This window comes from Martes martes (genome assembly GCF_963455335.1).
Source record: "Martes martes genome assembly, chromosome: X".
Classification (NCBI taxonomy): Eukaryota; Metazoa; Chordata; class Mammalia; order Carnivora; family Mustelidae; genus Martes; species Martes martes.
In genome coordinates, this window is record NC_137897.1 from 47,763,593 (window position 1) to 47,773,883 (window position 10,291).

Genomic DNA, 10,291 nt, shown 5'->3' on the forward strand with positions numbered 1-10,291 from the left:
TCGACCATTCTCTTACACCATACATAAAGATAAACTCGAAATGGTTAAAAGACCTCTACGTGAGACAGGAATCCATCAGAATCCTCGAGGAGAACATAGGCAGTAACCTCTTTGATATCAGCCACAGCAACTTCTTTCAAGATATGTCTCTAAAGGCGAAGGAAACAAAAGCGAAAATGAACTTTTGGGACTTCATCAAGATCAAAAGCTTCTGCACAGCAAAAGAAACAGTCAACAAAACAAAGAGGCAACGCACGGAATGGGAGAAGATATTTGCAAATGACAGTACAGACAAAAGGTTGATATCCAGGATCTATAAAGAACTCCTCCAACTCAACACACACAAAACAATCATAAAAAATGGGCAGAAGATATGAACAGACACTTGTCCAATGAAGACATACAAATGACTACCAGACACATGAAAAAATGTTCATCATCACTAGCCATCAGGGAGATTCAAATCAAAACCACATTGGGATACCAGCTTACACCAGTTAGAATGGCCAAAATTAGCAAGACAGGCAACAACGTGTGTTGGAGAGGATGTGGAGAAAGGGGAACCCTCTTACACTGTTGGTGGGAATGCAAGTTGGTGCAGCCACTTTGGAGAACAGTGTGGAGATTCCTCAGGAAATTAAAAATAGAGCTTCCCTATGACCCTGCAATTGTACTACTGGGTATTTACGCCAAAGATACAGATGTAGTGAAAAGAAGGGCCATTTGCACCCCAATGTTTAAAGCATCAATGGCGATGGTCACCAAACTGTCGAAAGAAACAAGATGCCCTTCACTGAATGAATGGAGAAGGAAGATGTGGGCCATATACACTATGGAGTATTATGCCTCCATCAGAAAGGACGAATACCCAACTTTTGTAACAACATGGACGGGACTTGAAGAGATTATGCTGAGTGAAATAAGTGAAGCAGAGAGAGTCAAGTATCATATGGTTTCACTTATTTGTGGAGCATAACAAATAATATGGAGGACAAGGGTAGATGGAGAGGAGAAGGGAGTTGAGGGAAATTGGAAGGGGAGGTGAACCGTGAGAGACTGTGGACTCTGAAAAACAACCTGAAGGTTTTGAAAGGGCGGGGAGTGGGAGATTGGAGGAACCAGGTGGTGTGTATTAGGGAGGGCACAGATTGCATGGAACACTGGGTGTGTTGAAAAAACAATGAATACTGTTACGCTGAAAATAAATAAAAAATTTAATTTATAAAAATCCAGGAAGCACTGAGAACCACCCTCAAAACAAATGAAAATGGGTCCACACCCTATCATCTAATAATAAAACTTAGAAATCTCAGAAACAAAGAGCAAATCCTGAAAGCCACTCAGGACGAGAGGTCTGTAACATACAATGGTAGAAATATTAGATTGGCAGCAGACCTATCCACAGAACCCTGGAAAGCCAGAAAGGACTGACATGACGTATTCAGAGCACTAAATGAGAAAAATATGCAGCCTAGAATACTATATCCAGCTAAGTTGTCATTTAAAATAGAAGCAGAGATAAAAAGCTTCAAGGACAAATAAAAATTAAAAGTATTTACAAACGCCACGTCAGCCATACAGGAAATATTTAAAGGGGTCCTCAAAACAAAGAGAGTGCCTGAAAGCAACAGACCAGAAAGGAAGAGAGACAACACACAGTAACAGTCACATTACACGCAATACAATGGCACTAAATTCATGTCTTTCAATAGTTATCCTGAATGTAAATGGGCTATATGCCCCCAATCAAAAGACATAGGGTATCAGAATGGATTAAAAATAAAAAAGACCCATCGATGTGGTGTCTTCAAGAAACTCATTTTAGATTCAAAGTCACCTCTAAATTTAAAGTGAGGGGGTGGAAAACAATTTACCATGCTAATGGACATCAAAAGAAAGCTCGGTGGCAATCCTTATATCAGATCAATTAGATTTTAAACCAAAGAGTATAATAAGAGTTGAGGAAGGACTCTATATCATACTTAAAGCATCTGTCCAACAAGATGATCTAACAATTTTAAGTATCTATGCCCCTAACATGGGAGCAGCCAATTATATAAACTAATTAAAAAATTCAAAGAAACACATCAACAATAATACAATAATAGTAGGGGACGTTAACACCTTCCTCACTGAAATGGACAGGTTATCTAAGCAAAAGATCAACAAGGAAATAAAGGCCTTAAATGACATACTGGACCAGATGGACATCACAGAAATATTCAGAACATTCCATGCCAAAGCAACAGAATACACATTCTTCTCTAGTGTACATGGAACATTCTCCAGAACAGATCACATTCTGGGTCACAAATCAGGTTTCAACCAGTACCAAAAGACTGGGATCAATCCCTGCATATTTTCAGACCACAATGCTTTGAGCCTAGAATACAACCACAAGAGGAAAGTTGGAAAGAGCTCAAATACATGGAGGCTAAAGATCATCCTACTACAGAATGAATGGGTCAACCGGGAAATTAAATAAGAATTTTTAAAAATCATGGAAACAAATGAAAATGAAAACACAACCATTCAAAATATTTGGGACACAGCAAAGCCAGTTCTGAGAGGAGAGTGTATAGCGATACAAGCGTTTCTCAAGAAACAAGAAAGGTCTCAAGTACACAACATAAACCTACACCTAAAGGAGCTGGAGAAAGAACAACAAAGAAAGCCTAAACCCAGCAGGAGAAGAGAAATCATAAAGATCAGAGCAGAAATCAATGAAATAGAAACCAAAAGGACAGTAGAACAAATCAAAGAATCTAGGAGCTGTTTCTTTGCAAAAAATAATAAGATTGATAAACGTCTGGCCAGACTTATCAAAAAGAAAAGAGAAGGGACCCAAATAAATAAAATCATGAATGAAAGAAGAGAGATCACAACCAACACCCAAGAAATAAGAACATATTATGAGCAATTATACACCAGCAAATTTGACAATTTGGAAGAAATGGATGCATTTCTAGAGAGATATAAACTACCAAAACTGAATCAGGAAGAAAGAGAAAACCTGAACAGACCCATAACCAGTAAGAAGATTGAAGCAGGCATCAAAAAATCTCTAAACAAACAAGAGCCCAGGGCCAGATGGCTTCCCAGGGGAATTCTACCAAACATTTAAAACGAATTAATACTTATACTCCTGAAAGTGTTCCAAAAAATAGAAATGGAAGGAAAATTTCCAAACTCATATTATGAGGCCAGCATTACCTTGATCCCAAAACCAGACAAAGACCCCATCAAAAAGGAGAATTATAGACCAATGTCCCTGATGAACAGGGATGCAAAAATTCTCACCAAAATACTAGACAATAAAATAAAATTAAATTTTAAAACATATGTAGATGAGCTTCAAAATACATGAAGCTGATAAAGGCATAATGGTTGTAAAATAGTGGCTTATGAACCATTTATTTTCAACCAATGGTTAAATCCATTTTAGTAAATTAGTCCTCAGAAAGTGTCTTCTACTCTATGGTGACTAACATAACATAATAAGAATAAAATTAAAAAAAATACTAGCCGAGGGGATCCAACAGTACATTAGAAGGATTATTCACCACTACCAGGTTGTATTTATTCCTTGTCTGCAAGGTTGGTTCAACATCCACAAATCAATAGATGTGATACAATACATTAATAAAAGAAAGAACAAGAAACATATGACACTCTAAATAGATGCTGAAAAAGCATTTGATCAAATACAACATCCTTTCTTGATCAAAACTCTTCACAGTGTAGGGATAGAGGTTATATACCTCAATATCATAAAAGCCATCTATGAAAAACCCCAGCAAATATTACTCTCAATGGGGGAAAACTGATAGCTTTTCCCCTAAGTTCAGGAACACAGCAAGGATGTCCACTATCACCACTGTTATTCAATACAGTACTGGAAATCCTAGCCTCATCAATCAGACAACAAAAAGAAGTAAAAGGCATCCTAATTGGCAAAGAAGAAGTCAAATTCTCACTCTTTGCAGATGATATGATACTTTATGTGGAAAACCCAAAAGACTCTACTCCAAAACTGCTAGAACTCATACAAAAATTCAGTAAAGTATCAGGATATAAAATCAATGCACAGAAATCTGTTGCATTTCTATACACCAACAGCAAGACAGAAGAAAGAGAAATTAAGGGGTCAACCCCATTTACAGTTGTACTCAAAACCATAAGATACGTAGGAATAACCTTAACCAAAGAGACAAAGAATCTGTACTCAGAACTACAGAGTACTCATGAAAGAAAATGAGGAAGTCACAAGGAAATGGACAAGTGTTCCATACTCATGGATTAGAGGAACAAATATTGTGAAAACGTCTAAGCTACCTAGAGAAATCTACACATTAAATGCAATCTCTATCAAAATACCATGAACTTTTTCTAAAGAAATGGAACAAATAATCCTAAAATGTATATGGAAACAGAGAAGACCCCAAATAGCCAGAGGAATGTTGAAAAAGAAAGCCAAAGTTGGTGGCATCAGAATTTCAGACTTCAAGCTCTATTACAATGGTGTAATCTTCAAGACAGTATGGTAATGGTATAAAAACAGAAGCATAGATCAATGGAACATCATAAAGAGCCCAGAAATGGACTCTCAACTCTATGGTCAACGAATCTTCGACAAAGCAGGAAATAAAGTCCAATGGAAAAAAGACAGTCTCTGCAAGAAATGGTGTTGGGAAAATTGGACAGCCACATGCAGAAAAATGAAACTGGACCATTTCCTTACACCACACACAATAGACTCCAAATGGATGAAGGACCTCAGTGTGAGACAGGAATCCATCAAAATCCTTGAGGAGAACACAGGCAGCAACCTCTTCGACCTCAGCCTCAACTTCTTCCTAGACACATTGCCAAAGGCAAGGGAAGCAAGGGCAAAAATTAACTATTGGGACTTCATCAAGATCAAAAGCTTTTGCACAACAAAGGAAATAGTCAACAAAACCAAAATACAGCTGACAGATTGGGAGAAGATATTTGCAATGGACATATCAGACAAAGGGCTAGTATCCAAAATCTATAAAGAACTTATCAAACTCAACACCAGAAGAACAAATAATCCAATCAAGAAATGGGCAGAAGACATGAACAGACATTTCTGCAAAGAAGACATCCAAATGGCCAGCAGACACATGAAAAATTGTTCAAAATCACTCGGCATCGACCCATGAGAGACTGTGGACTCTGAGGAACTAAATGAGGGTTTTGCAGTCAAATGCTCTACCACCTAAATGAGGGTTTTGGAGGGGAGAGGGTGGGAGGTTGGGTGAGCCTGGTGGTGGGTATTTTGGAGGGTACGTATTGCGTGGAATGCTGGGTGTGGTGCATAAACAATGAATTCTGGAACACTGAAAAGAAATTTAAAAGATTAAAATTAAAAATAAATCACTTGGCATCAGGAAAATACAAATCAAAGCCACAGTGAGATACCACATCCTACCCATCAGAAAGGCTAAAATTAACGAGGCAGGAAATTACAGGAGTTGGAGAGGATTCAGAAAGTGGAACACTCCTACACTGTTGGTGGGAATGCAAGCTGGTGCAGCCACTCTGGAAAACAGTATGGAGGTTCCTCAAAAAGTTGAAAATAGAGCTACCCTATGACCCAGCAATTGCACTACTGAGTAGTTACATTGGACATACAAATGTAATGATCTGAAGGAGCACAGCCACCCGAATGTTTACAGAAGCAATATCCACAGTAGCCAAACTATGGAAAGAACTTAGATGCCCATCAACAGATCAATGGATAAAGAAGATGTGGTATAGATATACAATGGAATACTATGCAGCCATCAGAAGAAAAAGAAATATTGCCATTGCAGTGATGTGGATGGAACTAGAGTGTATCATGCTAGGCAAAATAAGTCAATCAGAGAAAGACAATTATATGATCTCAGTGATATGAAAATTTGAGAAAGAAGATAGAGGATCATAGGGGAAGGGAGGGAAAAATGAAGCAAGATGAAACCAGAGAGGGAGACAAACCATAAGATACTTTTAATCTCAGGAAACAAACTGAGGGTTGCTGGAGGGGTGGGGATTGGGAGGGATGGGGTGGCTGAGTGATGGACATTAAGGAAGGTATGTGCTATGGCGAGTACTGTAAATTGTGTAAAACTAATGAATCACAGGTTTGTACCCCTGAAGCAAATAATACATTATATGTTAATAAAAAAATGAATGCCTACCATTTACATCAACATGGATGAAACTGGAGGGCATTATGCTAAGTGAAATAAGTTAATCAGAGAAAGACAATTATCATATGATTTCACTCATATGTAGAATACAAGAAATAGAGCAGAGGATCATAAGGGAAGGGAGAAAAACTGAATGGGAAGAAATCAGAGAGGGAGAGAAAATATGAGAGACCCTTGACTCTGGGGAAAAAAAACTGAGGGTTGTGGAAAGGGCTGTGGGTGGGAGATGAGGTTGACTGGGTGATGGACATTAAGAAGAGTATGTGATGTGATGAGCACTTGGTGTTATATGAAACTAATGAATCACTGAACACTACACCAAAAACTAATGATGTAGTATATGTGGGCTAATTGGATTTAAGTTAAAAAAAAAAGACAAGCTGGGAAAACTGGACAGCCATATGTAGAAGAATGAAACTCGACCATTCTCTTACACCGTACACAAAGATAAACTCGAAATGAATAAAAGACCTCCACGTGAGACAGGAATCCATCAGAATCCTCGAGGAGAACATAGGCAGTAACCTCTTTGATATCAGCCACAACAACTTCTTTCAAGATATGTCTCCAAAGGCGAAGGAAACAAAAGCGAAAATGAACTTTTGGGACTTCATCAAGATCAAAAGCTTCTGCACAGCAAAAGAAACAGTCAACAAAACAAAGAGGCAACGCACGGAATGGGAGAAGATATTTGCAAATGACAGTACAGACAAAAGGTTGATATCCAGGATCTATAAAGAACTTCTCAAACTCAACACACACAAAACAGACAATCATATTAAAAAATGGGCAGAAGATATGAACAGACACTTCTCCAATGAAGACATACAAATGGCTACCAGACACATGAAAAAATGTTCATCATCACTAGCCATCAGGGAGATTCAAATCAAAACCACATTGAGATACCACCTTACACCAGTTAGAATGGCCAAAATTAGCAAGACAGGCAACAACGTGTGTTAGAGAGGATGTGGAGAAAGGGGAACCCTCTTACACTGTTGGTGGGAATGCAAACTGGTGTAGCCACTTTGGAGAACAGTGTGGAGATTCCTCAGGAAATTAAAAATAGAGCTTCCCTATGACCCTGCAATTGCACTACTGGGTATTTACGCCAAAGATACAGATGTAGTGAAAAGAAGGGCCATCTGTACCCCAATGTTTATAGCAGCCATGGCCACGGTCGCCAAACTGTGGAAAGAACCAAGATGCCCTTCAATGGATGAATGGATAAGGAAGATGTGGTCCATATACACTATGGAGTATTATGCCTCCATCAGAAAGGATGAATACCCAACTTTTGTAGCAACATGGACAGGACTGGAAGAGATTATGCTGAGTGAAATAAGTCAAACAGAGAGAGTCAAGTATCATATGGTTTCACTTATTTGTGGAGCATAACAAATAATATGGAGGACAAGGGTAGATGGAGAAGAGAAGGGAGTTGAGGGAAATTGGAAGGGGAGGTGAACCATGAGAGACTACGGACTCTGAAAAACAACCTGAGGGTTTTGAAGGGGCAGGGGGTGGGAGGTTGGGGGAACCAGGTGGTGGGTATTAGGGAGGGCACAGATTGCATGGAGCACTGGGTGTGGTGAAAAAACAATGAATACTGTTATGCTGAAAATAAACAAAAAAAAAAGAAAATGCATATTCCTTAAACTTTTAGTAAGAATAAAAATTCTTATAACCAAAAAAAAAAAAAGACAAAATACCAACAGCATTTTTCAGAAAGCTAGAAAAAATCCTAAGAATTATATGGAAAAACAAAAGACTCAGAGTCACCAAAGCAACATTGGAAAAGAAAAGCAAGGCTGGAGGAATCACAATTGAGACTTTAAGTTATATTGTAAAGCTGTTGTATTCAAGACGGTATGACACTGGGACAACAGTAAACACATAAATCAACAGAAGAGAACAGAAATTCCAGAAATGAACCCGTAAGTGTGTGGTCAATTAATCCTTGACAAAAGAGAATAGAATCGTCAATGGGAAAAGACAGTCCCTTCAACAAATGTTGTTGGGAAGATTTGACAGCAGCATGCAGAAAAATGAAACTGGACCACTTTCTTAAACAAAAAAGTAAATTCAAAGTGGATGAAAGACCTAAATACGAGACAGGAAACTGTCTCCTAGAGTAGAACATAGGCAAGTAACCTCTTTGACATCAGCTGTGGGAACTTTTTACTACATATGTTTCCTAAGGCAAGGGAAACAAAAGCAAAAATAAACTACTGGAACTTCAACAAAATAAAAAAAAAAACTTCTGCACAATGAAGGAAACAACAGAACTAAAGGCAACCTACAGAATGGGAGAAGATATTTACAAATAACATATCTGATAAAGGGCTAGTATTTAAACACGTAAAGAACTTAGAAGCCTCAACACCAAAAAAAGAGTAATCCAATGATAAATGGGCAGAAGTCATGAGCATACTTTTTTTTCTAAAGGAGAAAGGATTGTTTTTCCAGCACTTTGAAAAATGCCATTGGTATTTTGATCAGGATGGAGTTGAAAGTATAGATTGGTCTGGGCAGCAGTGACTTTTTAACAATGTTTATTCATCCAATACATGACATTGGAATGTTTCTCCATCTTTTTGCATCTTCCTCAATTTCTTTCATAAGTGTTCTGTAGTTTTTAAAGCAGAGATCCTTCACCTCTTTGGTTGAGTTTATTCCAAGGTATCTTATGGTTTTTGGTGCTATTTTAAATCAAATCAATTCCCTAATTTCTCTTCCTACAGTTACATCGTTAGTGTATAGGAAAGCAACTAATTTTTGTGCATTGAGTTTGTATCCTGCCAGATTACTGAATTGCTGTATGAGTTCTAGTAATTTAGGAGTGGAGTCCTTTGGGTTTTCCACATAAAATATCATGTCATCTGCAAATAGAGTTTGACTTCTTCTTTACCAAATTGAATACCTTTTATTTTTGTTGTCTGATTGTTGTTGCTAGGACTTCAATCCTAATATTTGTATGGAAAGAGAAAAGACCCTGAATTGCCAAGGAAATGTTGAAAAAGAAAAGGAAAGCTGGTGACATCACATTGCCTGATGTCAAGCTATATTACAGAGCTGTGATCATCAAGACAGCAAGGTACTGGCACAACCAAAAAGACACATAGAAAAATAGAACAGAATACAGAGCCCAGATATGGAGCCTCAACTCTATGGTTAACTAATCTTAGACAAAACAAGAAAAAAAAATCCAATGGAAAAAAGACAGTCTCTTCAATAAATGGTGCTGGGAAAACTGGACAGCTATATATGGAAGAATGAAACTCAACCATTTGCTTACGCCACATGCAAAGATAAACTCGAAGTGGATGAAAGACCTTAATGTGGGACAGGAATCCATCAAAATCCTAGAGAAACATAGGCAATAACCTCTTTGACATAGCCCACAGCAGTTGCTTTCAAGATGGTCTCCAAAGGCAAGAGAAACAAAAGAAAAAATGAACTTTTGAGACTTCATCAAGATAAAAAGCTTCTGCACAGCAAAGGAAGCAGTCAACAAAACAAAGAGGCAAACCATGGAATGGGAGAAGGCATTTTCAAATGACACTATAGACAAAAGGCTGATATCCAAGATCTGTAAAGAACTCCTTGAAGTCAAGACCCAAAAAAATATGTAATCAAGGCAAAAAATGGGCAGAAGACATGAACAGACACGTCTCCAAAGAAGACATACAAATGGATAACAAACACATGAAAAAGTGTTCAACATCATTAACCCTCAGGGAAATTCAAATCAAAACCATAATGAGGGGCACCTGGGTGGCTCGGTGGGTTAAAGCCTCTGCCTTCGGCTCAGGTCATGATCTCAGGGTCCTGGGATCGAGCCCCACATCGGGCTCTCCGCCCGGTGGGGAGCCTGCTTCCCCCTCTCTCTCTGTCTGCCTCTCTGCCTACTTGTGATCTCTGTCCGTCAAATAAATAAATTTAAAAAAAAAAAAACATAATGAGATACCACCTTACACCAGTTAGAATGGCAAAAATTGACAAGGCAAGAAACAACAAATGGGAGTTGCTGTGGAGAAAAAGGAACCCTCTTACACTGTTGGTGGGAA